The sequence below is a fragment of the Struthio camelus genome, chromosome 1 (assembly GCF_040807025.1).
Source record: "Struthio camelus isolate bStrCam1 chromosome 1, bStrCam1.hap1, whole genome shotgun sequence".
In the NCBI taxonomy this organism is placed as follows: domain Eukaryota; kingdom Metazoa; phylum Chordata; class Aves; order Struthioniformes; family Struthionidae; genus Struthio; species Struthio camelus.
In genome coordinates, this window is record NC_090942.1 from 128,197,576 (window position 1) to 128,215,676 (window position 18,101).

Below are 18,101 nucleotides of genomic sequence, written 5' to 3' on the forward strand. Positions count from 1 at the left end.
GGAATATGGCAATGCTGACTTTATTTTTCATTACACCGAACAAATGAGACTCAAAAGATACATTAGGAATAGACAAGGGCATTACGGTCTTTTAGTCAATTTTCGTATCATTGCCTTAAAAGTATGAGGAGAGCCATTATAGGACTATAGTTTAAAGCTGTGCCAGCAGAATAATTTAGGTATTATCCAAAATTAACAAATCCAAGCTGTTATTTCTCCCAAAGGTTAGATGGTGTGATTTTCTTTTCTTTCCAACATGTCTAGATAGCACCTTTTATGAACTCTGCTGCTGAGGAAACTCTGCAAATATTTTAGTTGTTATTAAACTTAATTTTGGGGACAATTATCAAAGCACAATTATTACACATAGTGAGGTGAAGAGATGGTGTGCATTTATTGGACAGGTAGGAACTGGTGCTTGTTTTTCCTAGATTACCAAGAATCCTGGTGCCCAGTCATGCAGACATGTCCATGGATACCTTAGTTTCCAGGAATCTGCCTGCTTAGCTTGATGGGGGGTCTCTCTTGCATGCATATGTGTTTGCAGCATTTGGGCTGTGGGATATAACAGTCTGGCAGAGGGAAAGCTCCGCTTTAGTCTCAATGCACTGACAGGTGAAGAAAACTGGAAAAAGAGAGGTCAACCTCCCCGTGGGGTTGCATGCGCTGAGCTGGATTTCCCCATAGCTCAGCACCGAGGTTAACCAGCGCGGTAAAGGCAGCATTCGTTTCCTAAGCCAACGCAGGCAGTTGGCCACTTCATCTTGTTAGTGACACACGTATTAACGCTGCTTTGAACTACAGCAATGTGGAAAATGCAAACTGCACGTGGGCATCAGGCTGCCGAACCCGGCCGTGAAAGGCCTGCTCCTGCCCTGCCCGCCCGCACCCGGCCCACGGCAGGCTGGGGCCCTGCGCGGCACGGTGAGCGTAAGGGAACCGCAGACGTGCCCGGTTGCCTCCTGCAGCAGCCTCTTGTCCCGTCATACCCTTCTTTCTCCCACGCAGCCGCCCCACACCTGCTAAAGAGAGAGAGGGAGAGAAGCCTAACGCCAAGATCTTGCTCTCCGGCCTCCGCAGCCGCGATCTTGCCGTTCATGATGAGGCATAATCCCCCTCCCGTGCCATGATGGTGCTGGCTGAGCCGGACTGCATGCCCGAGCCTTGGCGTGGGGCTTTGCACTGCTTAGCACCGATTGCAAAGCCAGGTGGGAATTTTTCACCTTTCCCTCCCATTTCGGCACTTGACTTGCCGTTTGGCAGACAGCGCCGTAGGAAGCCTAGAGCTTTGCCTGTGTGCGCGCCGGCTCTCAGCCATCCTCTCCCTCTCTCTCAGGTGCAAGTGAGAGCCCTTCTCCTCCCCACAGAGCCGCAGACCTGTAAAGCAGCTTTAAAGCCACCTTTCTTTCTTCACCTCTCCTCTAGGTCTTCTGTACTTGACCCAAAGGTGCCCAAGATTAGCAGCCGAGACCTGGAAACAGTTGTGTGATTTCCAATATGTTTATCAGGTGTTGGTTTGATTTAGTTACTTTTTGTTCTATTTTCCTGCCAACGTTGTCTGCAGCGGATGTTCGCTGTGTACTCTTTGAACCTCTGGGGACCATTTTAGCACCAGCTGAGCACAGGCACCCCCTGTGCATGTGGGCAGATGTGGTGTGCACCAAGGGAGGCCTCTGCAGCCTGCCTGGGAAAGCACTCATGGGTCTGCCAAGTGACCAGGCCATAGGGCACCAATGTTAGCTGAAGAAAGGAGAAAAGGGTAGGGAAAATAAACATCTTTGAAAGACTGTTCTTACATGTGAAGCGACAGATGCTGCTGCTTCTGCTGCTGCTTCTGCTGTTCTAGCCCTGTTTTAGTTTAATGTTTTCAGTTAGATAGGTTGAGCATAACTGCCCTCCTGGCAGGGAGGGGGGAAGTTAATCAAAAACTGTGTTTCAGCTCCAGCCTCCAAATGTTATCTTCTGTCAACATCTGAATGACGAGAGCATCACTTCTTGTCATAGTACCGAAAGGGCAGAAGCATTGTAAATTGAAATTCAGTTTCTAATTGCCAAAATATTTTCCCTTCTATTTACTCTACTTTGACAATGGGTGGTTTATGCCAGCTGAAAGGAGTTTGAAGATACTTCAGCATCTTACTTTTTTTCCTTACAACTGACTCTGTGTTGGCAAGTCAATTTATGAAGGCTAAATTATAAGCAGAAGACCAGAAATGGAAGAGTCTTTATTAGATGAAATAGGCAATGCAGGGTATGGCTTTCTGTCTGAGAACTTACCTGGTGCCAAACTGACAATGTTCTTGCCCGGCGGAAGTTATGAGTCTTCGAAAATTGTATGTCATGGAACACGTTAAAAAGGGCAATGCAAAGGATGTTTGTCTGCTCTTCAGGTACCACAGGTAGCTACCTAGCGCTGGGTGATGACTGGGGAGGAATCTCACCCAGACATGAAAATGGGCCAGCCTTCAGGACAGATCAGAGCATATCAGGTGATAGCATCAAATTTCATTTAGATGGATGTGACTAATCATAGAAATATGCATGCAGGGTAATACCAGTATAATTAGTTTTCAAAACTTGCAAAGGTCACTGAGTGTGTATATATAATTTTATGCAATTAACTGAAATTAGTTGTGTGTGTTACATGTCATGAGTGTTTGTAAGGCTATGTGGGTGAAGACTGGAACGATCGCTCCAGTTCAGTAGGCTATTAGGGCTTGAAACCGTGATTCCGCAAGATACTTCAACACATGCATAATTTTAAGCATTTGAGAAGTCTTGTTGATGGTGGGACTACCTGAGTGTTTCAAGCTGAACAACTGCTTGTGTGTTTTGCTGAATATGACAATGTTGAATAAATGTGGTACAGACCTAAAGCTCTAAAATCACGTGTCAGGTAGAGCAAACACTGTTAATGAGCACCAAGTTGCCATCAAATGTACTGTGCCTCTCCAGGGTGCGGGAAAATTTGAAGCTGTACTGCTGTATGGGAGTAAAGTCAGAATGGACTCTGCACAGTTTTTCTTATTGCAGTGATTGTCTTTCATCTCTTCTTTGGTAGTGGTTTTGTAAAATCTCTTCTTATTTTCAGATTACAAAAAAGTGGCTCACAAGCTAAACTCAAATTCTTGTGATTCTTGTGCAGTTTCATTCAAATTAGGGGCCATCAACATGTCCAAGATGGTTGATCTGCAGAGGAACCTCAAAGGCTGCAAAATCCGATGACAATTCATTTTTTGTTTCAATAGATTGAGTCAGAAGCCGGGGAGAGGCAGCGGTGGAACATTTTCATGGTAGATATTGCATTAATGAATCCAGCCCTTTGTTCTGCTGGGCGCTGAATGCTGACAAATGCACTGTTTCCTGAAAGCCACAACATCTTTGTCCTGTCTCCAGGTGCAGGAAGTAGGGTACAGACTGGGGCAGCCTGCTTCTAAAAGGATTTTTTTTAATTGTTTTAAGATTAAAAACAAAAAAAAACCCTAAAATCTCAAGCCATCCTTAAGATCAAAAGGACTCCAGCTCAAGAAAATATCAGAGCCTCTTTTCATTCCGTGGCTAGCCATCTTTCTCCACTAATGAAGTCGGGTTGAATCCGGCTATTATCTATCCTTCTACATAGACACTGCCTTGTTTTTCCTTATGAAATCTTCTTTATGGTCATTAGGTCTAGTGCAAGCTGCAGATTAGGTAGTTGTGTGTGTACTGAGATACCCTGTCAGCCTGCTTCTTAGGTGTGGTTGACACAAGACCAGTTTCATGGCACTGGCAAATAGTCAAGAACTGTAATACTCTGGATGCTGAATTCTCCGATATTGTCACATCAGATCTTTTTACCCTTAGATTGCCTCAAGATCCAAGCTAATACCCGGTCGACCTATTAGTTTCGGACAGCAGTTCCCAGCTTCAAAATCAATAGGAGGTAAATGGAGGGTAGTAGGGACCCATGGAATTTGACAACTTATTATTGAAACATAGTGTACATCTCTTTGCAGGAAAATGTAGGACTTGGCTTGCAACAAAAATCACTTTTTTTGGTGTGGTGTTAGAGCTCAAAAATTGGAGGAAAAATGCTTCAGATTAATTTATTCATTTTTACTGAACAAAAATATTCTTTGGGAGCATTTTAAATAAGAATGGAGGAGGTTAGAAGCAAAAGACTAGGTCATAAGTTTTAGAAATTAACTTAGACACTATTCATAAAACTGTAGATGGAAAGGTATCCTCTCTTGGCATCAGCATGCTCATCTGCACTGCAGAAAGGCATTTGTCTGTCTGTCTCTGTGTACCTGATTCAGACCCCCTGAATGCTATTGACAGTAGCCTACAGAGTAATGAGTCGATGCTTGAGCTCTCCAGGACTTGGATCAACAAGTGAGTATCCTAATTACTAGCCTATAAGATCATTTTGTTTATTTAGTTCAAACGGTGTTCAAGGCTTTCTTTCTACTGAGTGCAATAACTCCTGCAGGACACAGAGAGCGCGTTCCACTGGCATACTTGTGACCCTGGTGACCAGAAGCTGCTCCTGGCATGGAGAAGAGCCTCTTTCTAATTACCCTTCCAAAACCAGCAGATAAGGCTTGTGTACCCAAGCTTCCCACACGCTAGGACTTTGAGCCATGGCAGACCATGGCCACTCCCCAAATAGTAAGAAGATGGCTTGGATATGCCAAAGTTTCGACACTTCCTCTTCTTCTTCCTCTTCTTTTTTTTCTTTTTTTTTTTTAATTTGTCATAATTATTTTTCAAATTCAGTTTGAAATTGAAAATGGCTTCATGTATCCTGAAACTCCATTTTTCAGCAAATAAACTATTTTTGTGGAGAGAAAACAGGCGTACAGAGAAGTAGTTATTATATTTTTACAGCTGTACCTATTACAGGACTAATGTAACAGCCCGAGTAGGATCCAGAACTCAATGAGGCTGATGGGAAGTCTGCCACTGAATTAAAAGGGCCTTGGACAAGTCATGAAATTCACTGCAGATCGCATATAAGAGGGCAGCATAAATAAAATGTAGCTGAAGTAAAGTCACTGCAAATGATCTAATCAAAACCAAATACGTTCTTCTTATGTTTCTTCACACTACGGTTTTGCCACTTGGTTTCTGACCAGCCCTAGAGGAATAAACTCCCTGTTAGGTGTCAGGAAGACCTGCGTTCTAATTGCAGTGCTAATCGAGATGGGCTGGGCAGCATCGGACTAGTTATTTAGCTCACCTGATAGCTGAGTACAAGATGGTGGGGGGAAAAGGTTTAGAAATCACACAACCCCCTGAAATACCTGCTCTAGAGGAAGTCATACTTTCAGTCCTGGTGTTCTCAGCAGGCAGGGACATTACCACTGCATACATACAGAGGGAAAGCACAGCTTCGCAGAGCAGCCAGTGACTTAATGGGTGATAAAACTCTCTACTGAAGGATTTTATTTATTTATTGTAGGGTACTCTACAGCTGCTATTGCACGTTGCTTCTCTGCTTTTCACTGACTATCACAAAGTGCTCTAGAACACTAATTACCTGAGAGGTTGGTAGGCAATCTTTGGAGAATCTTGCTGTAATGGTTTATGAAGTTACTGCCCACAACTTTCTACCCTGGTAGTAAATTTAAATCATCAAATTTTTCATAGAAGCAGTTGAGACATCTCTGCTGACTTTGAGTGAGAGGTGACAGTGACTCTGGGAGGTGAAGGAGCAACTGAAAATAGCTTCAAATGCTGGGCAAGAGTCCTCAGGGCTTGTCTGTTGATGGCCAAGGTGAGTCTCACAGCACCCATGGGGACTATACGGGGTATGACTACTGTCTTACAAATGGGAAAAATTGCAGCAGAGGGAGCCAGTGTCACAACCAGGAACAGTATCTACACAGCCCTCTTCCACCTCCTCTCCCACATCTGCAAGCAAGAGGCCATGTCCAGAGAAGTACTGAGCACTTGCAGCATGCTTGGAAATCCCCAGGCATGTCGCACGTTCAGTGAACATCAGGACTTAGATCTACACAAATAAGAAGATTCCTTTATACAAGACAGGGACCTCCAATACTTCAGAATCCTGTCCTCTGCTCGATCTCTGCTTATTTGTCTAGCCTATTATGATTTTTTTTTTGGCATAAAAATGAGGCTTCTGGATTTTAGACGTTGTGCTAGCATATAAATCACTGGCTTTGCTCAGCAGAGGCTCTCCTCTAAATCCCATACTGAATCTCTCATTTTGCCTGAGTCATCAACTGTGTCATTCCTGAAGGATCCTCCCAGGCAGGGCAGTAAACCACCCAGAAACTGAGCAGCACCTTCTTGAGGGTATACTTATTACTGTGCATTTTACCTGAATTGCCCAACAGCAGCTATCTCTCTTTTCAGCAAAGATTGTTAGGAAATACTATGTTTCCTGAGCATATGCTTAAGAATTTGCAGCTTTCATGTCATCTGCCCATTTTGCTCAGAGCAGTGAGATCCCTGGAAGATAGAACAAAAAGAATTTGTCCATTTGACCAAGTCTATTTTCCCTTCCTTAATCTCCAGGGCTTTGTTCTTTTACTCTCCTCTTCCATAAAGCACCATAGCTTTTGTTTTGGGTGTGAAGAGACAACCAAGAATATTGTAGCAACTGGTTCATGCACCTATCCTTTCTCAAACCCTTCTTTTACTTTCGAGGAAGAGAAGAACAGAGCCACGAGGGAGCCCAGCCACATGCAGGCACCTGGATGAATGTATGAATGTGTTCACTTATTGCTGTCCCTTTTATGCCCTAAAGTCATTTGAATGGTTTTTTTTGTTCCTAGTGGAATGCCATGATATGTATGCCCATACAGCCATTGCCATTCCACCGGTCTTGAGCATGTACGCTTCCGAGATGTTGTAGGAGTTAAATATGGGAGCTGGTATCTTACAGGGAAGACTGCTACAGGAAAAGATATTCTGCTATGCATGAAGTTACCGTTAGATGTCTCTAGTCCCTTGGTCTTGGAAAGGAGGAAGTCAAGCATGACAGTCGGTGGTTAGTAGCAGAGGATAGAATTGGAAAGTGGTCATTAATCCTCCTAGTTAGCAAGCATGAACTCATATAAAGTGTGCAACTGTTTGCGAAGGAGCTCTTGAACTGCAAACGAAATTTCTTATAAATCAAGGTCTTCTCTGACCTCTGGTGGAACTGGGCTTTCTGAAGGAAGCAGTCTAGTGGTGTATTGGAAACCGCGGCACTGGTGGAAAGCATGCTGAGATCAGGATGTTCTGCATTTTATAAACATGTGCCTACAGAATTGGCTTCTCAATTGTTGAAGAGGCTGCAGTTATTTTCCTCAGTTTAGTTTGCTTATTTAAACAACACAATAGATGTTCCCTGTCTATCCTTACGGTATAATTAACAGGGATTTTTCAAAACAATGGGGCTTACATTTTCAAATAGACTTACCAAGCATTAACAAATGGGAGCAAAGCTTCTATTAAGTTGGTTGGAGCAAGGTTAGACCTTTAGTATGGATCAGTTTGCTATATCCATTTTCTATGTATGTAAACCAGCCAGAGCAAATGACTTGCCATGGCCACCAAGCAAGTTAGTGGCTGAGCTGGAATTTGCCTAAATAATCAGTCCGGTCAGTTTGTCTCTTTTAATATTTTCATGCAGTCAGTCAATCACAGAAGAGAATAACATATCTGTTCTTTGCTGTGGGCTCAGTAGAAATAATTAAGAGTGGAAGTAGGTGTTAAGATGAATGAAGGTCTCTAAGGTAAAGAAACATGGATGGGAAAAACAAGGTACTAGTTACACTAGTTGTGATCAATTAGAGAAAATGCTCCCCTTCTCCTTCTCTGAGTGGGAGAGTTTTGGAGAACTCAACTTGTGACCCATCTCTGGTGCACAGCAGAACCGCCTGGGCCTAAAGCGAGCAGCAGAGTCAAAGCAGCAAAACGAGACTAGCAACAACCGTAAGAACAACTGCACCACATCAAACCAAGGGTCCGTTTAGCCCAGAGTCCCATCTCCTAAAAAAGCCAAAAGCAGAGGCTTGGGGGGTATAAAAATCACGGCAAAGGTGTGCTTGTTCTCCTGTGCATGTGGGTATGCCCAGGTGAAAGAAACAGTCACACCAAGGCTGCCCTGGTGGAGGCAGTTGTATGGTACCTGCCTCCACCACCGCCTTGGCCCCCCAGCCCTTATTCATGCAACTGTGCCAGACAAGGGCAGCCCTGCTAAAGCTAGGATCCTGTGCATATATGAAACTGGGCAGGATCAGGCCTGTCAATGCTGTGTTTGGCCACATCAAACCCATAGTCACTTGCCGTGAACAACTGCAGGGCCATGAAAATAAATAATCATTTCAAAATTATCTGATAGTTGCTGAATCTCTTGTGAAAAAGAGTTAACGAAGATGAATGAAGCAAATTCTAAGTGTTTGAGATTTATGGTCAGTGCAATGACCTTCCTTTGAAACCATGTCAGTGTTATTCCCCTTGCTAGCTGAGTGCGTATGTGGGCGCGCGCACACACACACAGAGTCTCTGCAGCTCTCCCAGCTCATTCCTCCTCCTTTTTTTTTTCTCCTCTACTCTAATTTATAAGGAGGTGTCTTATCTACATGTCCTGGGGCACACATAGGTCTTTCAGTAAACATACACAATGTGGTTCCTTTTTTTCCAAGAGTGGAAAGGAAAAGGCTCCTCCCCACAAAATAAACAACCCACCCACCCATTCCCTCAAGCAAATGCACAGGGAAACATGACAGGCTTTGCACTGCGCCCTGAAGGTCTACAGCCTGGCTTTTTTGCAGAATGAGGTCCATCAATGAGGTTCGTCTCTTGAGAACAACCCTAGGTGAAGTCTGGGGCTCTTAGCCCCAGAAGTAGCTGGTGCCCACCTTCTTCCTCCCTGCATCCCGGAGAAAAAGGTAGCCTCAGCCAGGACCAGACAAGGCCCAAGGAGCCAGGCGTTACTGACTGCACTCCATGGTCTGTGGAAGCTGATTCGGTTCCTGCCAGAGTGGTACCAAACAATCGCTGTTGCCGAAATGTCTTTAAAACTAATGGTGTGATGTGGTTTTGATCTTAAAAAAATCTATTGACCTATGGACCTCAAAACTTGTCCAGTCTGCCTTACAACCTGACCCCAAGACCATTAAAGTCAGTTTAAAGCCCCCCCTTTGATTTCATTGAGCTTTAGATTGGCCTTTGGCAAATATTTCAATTCATCTTTACCAGGTTTCATGTTTGTAATGAAATCTAAATTCATGTTAGTTTTGCCGGTTCCCGTTTTCATAACAAATGTTCCTCATGGCCTTGTTTCCAATAAAGAAATGTGCTTGGATCCTAGAGAACGAATAGAGTCTTAGCTAGAAGGTAAATCAGTAGCCACATGGGACCTATATTTTAAAAGGATGCCATAGGAATATCAAAACCAGGGTGGTTATTTATCAGAGGGTCCCCAAACCACTTTTTACCACAGGACTGGTTGTTTATCCCTTTACCCTTTATAAGGGAGCACTCCCACTGCTGGGGAACAGCACCGGGCTCAGTGACTTGCTTACCTGAGGAGGGAGCAAAGAATTGCATCACAATAAGGGCTGAAATATGGGCAAAGGCACAAAGGTGCAGCCTCAGCCGTAGAAATAAGAAACCACAAGGGAACCAGTTACCACCAGTCAACTGACAGAAGATAGCTGTCTACAGTACTGCTCTTAGACTGCAGTAAGTGTGAGATCGGTCAGATCAGCGTAGCCCTCTTTCATCTTCTGCTGAGGACTCAAAGAACTCGAATTATCTTACATATGCTGCAACAAGAGTCCGCAGGGACAGTTACCATGGCTCAGCAAACACCTGGCAATTTGCTACCCAGCAGTAAATTCTTCATGTATTTGAGCCCACAATCCCCTCTGGGAGGTGCTCCACAGTGTTTTAGAGACTGCCAAGCTTTCAGCCTAGCACTCAGATGCTGTTTATTTCTTTGTAATGCCTCGTTTTTTAATTTTACGGTCAGCGTTGCACTTCCTGCTACTTTCCATTAATAGGGACTTCTTCTAATTTACCCACTGATAGGAGTGATTATTTCAGAATGTCCTTAGTGCTTGCCCCACTCTTAGCTCCAATTTCAGGACTGTCGCTTTTGGGGCTGCTCACTTCTGGAATGGCACCTTGTCTGGTAGGATTGCCAAGCGAGGGTGAATCACTCCTAGAGGCTGCTATAACTCCTCCTTCAAAACACTAGTATTTGTGTTTTTATACTGTAGTAGTTTATATTGCATCTGCTTGTCTCTCTCATCCTACCAGATATGTCTAAAACTTAACCGGAGACAAGAGGACTTGAAATAGCTTTCAGGGGCACCAGCTGTACATCACATTCACTTCCAATCAATTTTGGTTAGGTCCTCAGCAGCATTCGCTCACCAGTATCCCTCTATGTCTGACCAGTATGTACTCAAGATCAGTCTGCAAAGCACATCTTTTGATGACAATTTGGATTTCCCGTTTGAGGTCTGCAAAGGGCCATGATGTGAAGGTAATACCTGGTTTTGGTGCCTTCCAGATTAAAATCTTGCATGGGGGAAACTACAGTACCTGTCAGCCTATCTGAGAGGCAGCATGGGGGAAACTACAGTACCTGTCAGCCTATCTGAGAGGCAAGGCAGGCTGGGTAGAACATGGTGTATGGGACACCTGGACAAATTATTTTTGGCCAGGTCTGTAGCTCCTGTAGCTCCTACGGCAACCAGCAGCAGCGTCAAGTCCTCGAGGTGAGTCCTGCTGAAGAAGCTACTTCTGCGTTGTGTTGATGCTCAGACCTCGTTATCACACGGGAGCCCTCTGAGGGATGGAGCCACGCAGTGCTCCAATTGACATAATCTGCCTTCTGCTTTTGTCTGCCCTTTCGGTTCTGTGTGCTGCATCCAGTGTGGTTTTATGCGGAATTAATAGTACGTGCTAATAATTAAAAAATGATGGTCTGTGTGTTCTGCAAAGGGACGACTTAGTGGGTTGGAGCTCCTTGCTGAGCTGCACTTTGGGTGCCTTTCTTTATCTGAAAGTCAACTGCAGATCCTGAATTAACACAGATAAGCTGAGCTGAATAAAAATTCCTTTCACTCAGGGTTTAAGGCCTCATTTCTTGAGGAGATAGACAAATGTGTACTAAAAAGCCAAGCCTTATCCCAAAGTACTTACCATCCTGGCTAATAACACACTGCAGAAGATAGATTTAACAAATGTATGACGTTTTTTACAGACTCTAAAATATTGTGTTGTGTTGCGTTGTGTTATGCTGTGTTGTATTGTGTTGTGTTATGTTATGTTATGTTAGAGAAGCCCTTTTGAGGTAAGAACAGGTTCAATATAAGGTAGATCCTTATGTCTGACTCAGGGTGGTAAAAAACAAAACAAAACCAGTAATAATTGCAAGGACAAGCAGGAGCAGAGAGTAAAAGGAAATGCAAAATGTACAGAGCCTTGGAAAATATACGAACGGAGAAAAAAGCTATAAATACTTCTGTCAATACAGCAAGCCACTAGCCTTCATTTAATTAGCAATTTTTATTAACGGTGGTTTGTTGACTAGTGTACTGTTTACATAAGGCCTACATAAAAAGCAATACAATCAGAACATAGTGGCATTTTAATCTCTTTATTCCCAATGTGGAAATGAAAGTGCTAAAGTGCTCATTTGTGTCCATCAGTAGATCTGGGCCCAGAGATCACCAGTCCTCGCATTTTGTTTGGGGGATGGGACACAGGGGGATGGACCCTTGGGCCAAGCTAATCTGTAGTTTTCAGGTTGGCAGGAGGTAAGATGATTTTAGGCTGATATTGCTTCATCTGTTACATGTAGATTCGTAAGAATACAGCCAGCAAAATACTGCTGTTTCCCAAAAGCATCTCTTCCTGCTGGCTGCATAGCAAGGTGTGAGCCCGGGGTCACGTATTTTATTTTCAATATTTTAACCCAAACCCCTTAATTAGAAAGCTAAAATTGAGATTTCCATTCCAAGACAAGTCTGCTGGAGACATGAGGCTAGGTTGGAGGTCAGGGGCCAGGGTCCACCTCACTATTTTGTTTACTGCAGTGCTTAGGGCATGATTTATCCTCCTTGCTCTGTCTATTGGCAAAATAGGAAACATGCTCCATGAATTTTTTTTTTTTTTTGGTCAAAGGTTAGGTGCTCTTTTGAGTTCATGAAGCTGGAAAACATTGCTCTACACCCCAGCTCTGCTCCTCTTATCCTAGCACCAGGCAGGGGCTGAGCCAGACCCAGAAATAGCTTTAAAAGGTCAAACTGCAGTGTTAGCTGGGGGTGTCTAGGACAACCCCCAAAGGATCGGTCTACCAGCTAGGGCTTTCTGAGGACCACACTTTCTTAGGGCCCTGAGCCCTCCCGGAAAGGCCTGCGCTGGCAGAGGGCAGGGAGCAGGTGGCAGGGAGCTGGTGACGCTGGTGCTGGGCCAGCAAGGGCTCCCCTCCGCCTGCTGCATGGATTGCAGGTATCCGCACTGGGGAGGCAGAGAGGGGACAGGATGTAATCTGTTAGGTTACATTACATCCCACACATCATTAGAATCAGATACAGGTGCCAATGAGTGAACAGGCGTGCATCGAAATCCCCTTCCCCGTGAGCAGACGGGGCTGCGAGGAGGTTGGTGCGCAGCTGGGATGGAGCAGGGCAGCAGGCTCCCTGCAGGGAGGAGGACGAAGGGCTGACACATCGTGGTGTGTCTCCTGCTCCTGCTCTGGCCCGGCTCTCCTGCCGCCCCGCAGCACACAGAGGCCTGGGTGTCCAGCTGAGTCTGGCAAGGATCCCCAAACGCTGTTTGCTTGACTAACACCATTAGCAAAAACAGCCGCCACCCCTGGCTTTGCCCGAGGCTGCACGCTCGTGCAACCAGCGGTCAGCCGTCCGAGCGGCGGTCCTGTGCCGCTGCGGGGAAGCCCCCGCAGCACTGGCCGTGCACGGAGCGCAGCCGGGCTGGGCTGCAGGCTCCTCTGTGCAGCCAGCCCTGCTCCCGCGATGTGCGGCCGCTGCAGTGAGCGGCGTCCCCACACCCCTGGGCATGGCCTGGGAGGTGGGTTAAATTCTGCCCCTTTATGCATGGTCTGGTGCAACTATCTCTCCACTTCCTCAGGTAGCCCGGCTAAAAACTATCCCATCGGCAGCCGGCGGCAATGGGCAGTAAAAAATTTGCCTTCTCTTCCGGCTGACGGCCTTCCTCAGAAATGAGGGGGAATGAGCTGCAACGCGTGCCGCTGAAGCCGGCGGCAGTTCTCCGGCTTGTGGACTCCGTGGCTGTGTTTTGTGTAAAGCACACCTGATGGCTGAGCGCATTAATGACCTTTATCTCCACCAGTGAGGAGAGGAGGGATAACTCACCAGTGGCTTTAATGGGTGGACATAAATATAGCGGAGATCTGCAATCGTATAATTATCTGTCTAATCTGTCCATCTGTCGTACACACACATTATTGATTATACACACACACACATAAGATATATCTGTAATAGGTATATGTATTTGCAAAACGCTTAACAAATCATCCACGGGCTGGAAGATTTATCCTGCATGTCATGACTGTTCAGACTGCCATTTCCAGTGCAACTATTCTTTTCCAGTGCTCCTAACTTTCTTCAGCATGGCACTTTCATGCTGATGTTTAAACACTGCGCTTCAGCACAAAGTTTGGAAGGAAAATATGAAGAGATCTCGTTCAACCACTTTTACGTTCAGTAAGAATGAAAAATTACTTTCCCCACATTTTTGCTTTAATAAGAAACTCCTCTGCTCAGCCTGACTGATGATGAAACAATTTACCTGGGGGACATTACAATTCTCTCAGCAAAACAATGCAAGAAACTTCTGCAGCCCTCCCTGGTCCTCAGTGCCGCAGGGGAAGGGAAGGAGAAAAAAAAAAAAAAAAAAAGCAAATACGACTCTCCTTTGCTGGGAAAGGGAAAAAAATATGAGCAGAAAAAAAAAACTTTTATGTTAGGGTCTGTCAGTAATACTTGTAAATATTCTCTGAACTTGAAGCTTTTTCCTTCCTTCTTTCTAATAAAAAAAGCGGGGAAGGATTTTGTCTTGTTCCATTGCAGAAATTCATCTGCTTCATTGCAGTGGCTCCTGCTAACCCAGTGTTGCAGAGAAGTCTTGCCAGCCAAACAGTAGTGTTGGAGGGGGGGACACATCCCCAGGCCACTGCCTGCCAGGTGGGACGCTGATGATAGAATTCAGATACTTCCACAGTAACTTTATTCAAGGAATAAAGAGGATTTTTGCCCTTCTACTCTCCCTGTGGGACAAACCAACCAACAACAAAATAGAGGCACTGAACGGAAATTTTGAGGTGGCATAGTTTCAAAAAGTTAGGCTATATATAAAAAGAAAGCAACAATATTGATTTGGCTGTTACATTTCTTTTCTGTTACTGGTATCAACAGAAGCGTGAAAGTAGGGGATACCCTTCAAGGGAAAGAGAAATTGTGGGGTGCTGATCTCTGGCCTGCCTCATGCAGGAACTCAGGCAGGATGGTCAAATAGTTCTGTCTGGGCTGGAAATCTTCAGATTTAAAAGGTGTGAATGAAAAAGCTCTACAGATGTGCCGGTGGCCAAGATGACATTGTCCTATGAGCCTTAACTCTCGCATTTCCTGGCTTCAAGTTAACAGGTTAATTATGTAGCCCTAATGGTTCTATTAACATAGTGTTTTGCACTACATAAAGTGGAGAAACTAAAATGCATTAGGAGGGGGGAAGGAGGACAGAGGGGAGGAGGAGAGGGAGGGGAGAGGAGAGGAGAGGAGGGGAGAGGGAGAGGGAGAGGGAGAGGGAGAGGGAGAGGGAGAGGAGAGGAGAGGAGAGGAGAGGAGAGGAGAGGAGAGGAGAGGAGAGGAGAGGAGAGGAGAGGAGAGGAGAGGAGAGGAGAGGAGAGGAGAGGAGAGGAGAGGAGAGGAGAGGAGAGGAGAGGAGAGGAGAGAGCTCTGCCAAGGTTTTTGGGCTCGGTAGACCCTATTTTCTCACATAATGTCTGTGTTCTTTCTCCCCCACTCCCAGAGCAAACTCACACGTGCGCACACTCTCTGCTGTCCCTGGGAATTTCATCTCAAAAACTATGGCCATAATATGAAGCCGTTCTAACACTAGCCAGCCTATCCTGCTCTGGATCCTGCCCCACAGGTGCAGTCACAAGGTGTGGCCATCACATACATCTAGACATCATGCGAGTTATTGGATAAATCTTAGAGGACTTTAGTCAATGGCAGGAGTAATCAGGCGTTATTACAAAAGGACATGAAATCCATCTTCTGCACGTGGAGCCAAGGTGTGCAGTGCTTCTGAAGCCAATGTTGGCCTAAATGGCCCAGCGCCCTGGACGTTCCCGTCACAGTGCGTTGAACCTCGTGCTTTGTGGCATGATAGTTACCTTCCTCCTGGCTCAGCTCACGTCTGCCTCTCCCTGTGCTGGCTTGTGCAGAAGCAGCACGAAGCTCTCCTCCTCTCCTGCCCAGGAGAGCAGGTTTCCTTCGTTCTGTCACCTGGACCCACCGCGCTCTGGAGGCACCACCAGGCTCAAGGGGGCCTCTTCCACGGAGCTGATGTTGGCTACCACTGGGCTTCTGTATTGAGGGTAACCTGACCTTTTTATTCTGTAGTAGTCCCTGACCTTAATCCCGTGTTTACAATGACGTCACTCTGTTCTGGTCCCAAAAGCCAAATATGCAAAGACAATACCTGTGGGGCAGGAGCTGCTGAGCTATGGTTTGCTGGAGGCTAAGAGAGTGTTTCAGAGCCGGATCACTGCATGCTTGTCCTGCTCGTGTGCTCCTCCCTACGCAGCTGTTGTCAGCAACTGCTGGAGACGCAATGTTGGGTTAGATGGATCTTTGATCTGACCCGGCGCCCCTCTCGGTTTAGGCGTGTAGGTTGGCACACAAGGTTTCCTCTGCAGCCCCTGGCTGCCAGAGAGGTGTCTGAATGGCACTGTCGCGGCGGTCAGAGTGCCTGGTGTGACTGCGAGGTTAGGTTATTTGCTGGGCTGCAGATGCTGAGAGCAAGCCGGGGTCTGGGGTTCAGAAGAGGAAGCCTGGGAGACCTTAAAGGCAGCGTATCAATGCAGGAAGGCAGGTGAGAGCTGAATTTGGATTAATAGTGAATTTGGACTCAGCTGGTGATTGCCAGGTTTGGAAGGATTGTCCTGATGAGAAAGGTGTTCCTGTAAGCAGGAACAGATTGGAATTTTTTTTTTTTTAATTACTGGGCTTTTGTGGCTTGAACATATACGTCAGATTTTCTGTGGTGTAAATTAGTCTCGGCTGATGATTTAGAGCAGCTGATGATCTGTCCGCGTATCCTTTTGTTCCTTACTAACTTGTTTATGGCTCAAATTATGCCTCCCCCAGGGCCGTTTCGAACTCACGGTGAGGCATGGCGGGCTGTGGAATTTGCTGGACTGGTGCCATTTCTCACGAAGCCGGAGCTGCAGGCCAGAGGCCCAGTGCCGCTGAGGTGTGCCCATAAGCTAATTTGGCGTCCCCGGGGTGGGACGGGCCAGCTGCTTGATGCTGGGGCTGAGCTCGACTGGGGAGGTGGGAGAGCGCCGGTCCCTTGGGGGCTTCTGCCCCTCCTTGGGATATTATAGCAGTGAAATACTTGCTTTAAAGGTGTCAGCTTGAAAAGTTGGCGTCACCCATTTATCTCCAGCGCACGAGCTGCATCGGCGAGGCGAGTGCAAGTTGCTTCACGTCACCCCGCTAATGAGCCGCGCTCCTCTTCTGCAAAGGCGCTCCCTCCCCGACGGGGCTGAGCGGGGCCGGTCAGCCCTGCTCGCCCTGGGAAGCATGGGCCGGCGGCTCCCTAAGGCCAAAAGCCCCGCAGGACAGAGAGCTGGGGCCATTGCCGGTCACAGGCAGGAGATGGCAGTTTCTCCCCTGGGGTCCACCAGCGGGTCGCTGGTGCAGGGGCGCCGTGGTCGCAGCAGTCCCGCTCCCTTGCTGCCCTCCAGCGCTGCATTGCCCTTCTGCTAGCGCACCCTGGTGTGGGTCCTGTGCCTAACCCCAGCGGGGGCGCCACACTTGAACTGCAGGTGAACCATAAATTGGCCGCTCCTCAGGCTAGGGCAGCTCCTGGGGCACTGCCACAGGGTGGGTGAGCACGGGTTTCCAAATACTACAACACAGAGGAGCTGTCTCATTTAAATTGCTTTGTAAATGGGCCAAGGAACTATGGCTCCAGCCTTCATTTGGGTAATAAATACACAATAAAACAGCCTAAGTGACTGGGGAAGGCCAAACGATCAACACTTCCAAAACAGGGAGGAGGGTGCTTTTGCTGCAAAGAGATTGGCTTTTGTAATGGTTTAGCTGTTTTCTGCCCCTTCCAAGGGTCCCTCCTGAAAGAGAAGGCTGTGGAGGATATGTTTAGCCAGCTGTGTGCCCAGATGGTCACAACACTTACGAGCACCATCCCTTAGGAATAATTGTATTAAGTCCTCTTTGGATTTTAAACTCTTGTGGTTTAAAAAAGAAACAAAATAAAACCAATTTTCTGTAGAATTAATGATTTAGCACTTCTGTGTTGGATTATTGTATTAAGAAAAAAGCCGGCGCCTGACAGGCTTTTTCAGCCACCTCCAAGCTCAAGACAGCACACAGAAATATGACTTCTTAATGAAAAGGCTGGAAAGTACACAACTGAGGCTGGGGTAGGAAGAGCTGCCATGACACAAAGGACCTTTGAACCCTCTTATGCCCACATGGGTTAAACTCTGAATTCACCAACCAGGCGAGGAGCTCTTCTTACATAGACGAGAAGAACCTCCAAAAACTTTTCAGCCTCTTGTTAAACAGCACACAGGTGAGTGAGAGTGCGCTTTCTTTGGCGTGCAAATTTTATGTCACCTATTGCATTTCCACTCACTTCTTCCTTTGGGGAAAAGGAGAAGAAAGCAACCAAACAACGGGAACCAATGAACCATACCAAAACACTCTGCTGCGTACACGCTTCATACCCACCATGGGAGAAGGCAGGGTAGGGCAGGAGGGTGAGGAACGAATGAAGCCGACACCACACAGCTCAGCTGTGGAGCGTGCTGAGAGGCAAAAGCGATCGCAGTAACATAAAAACTTCTCAGA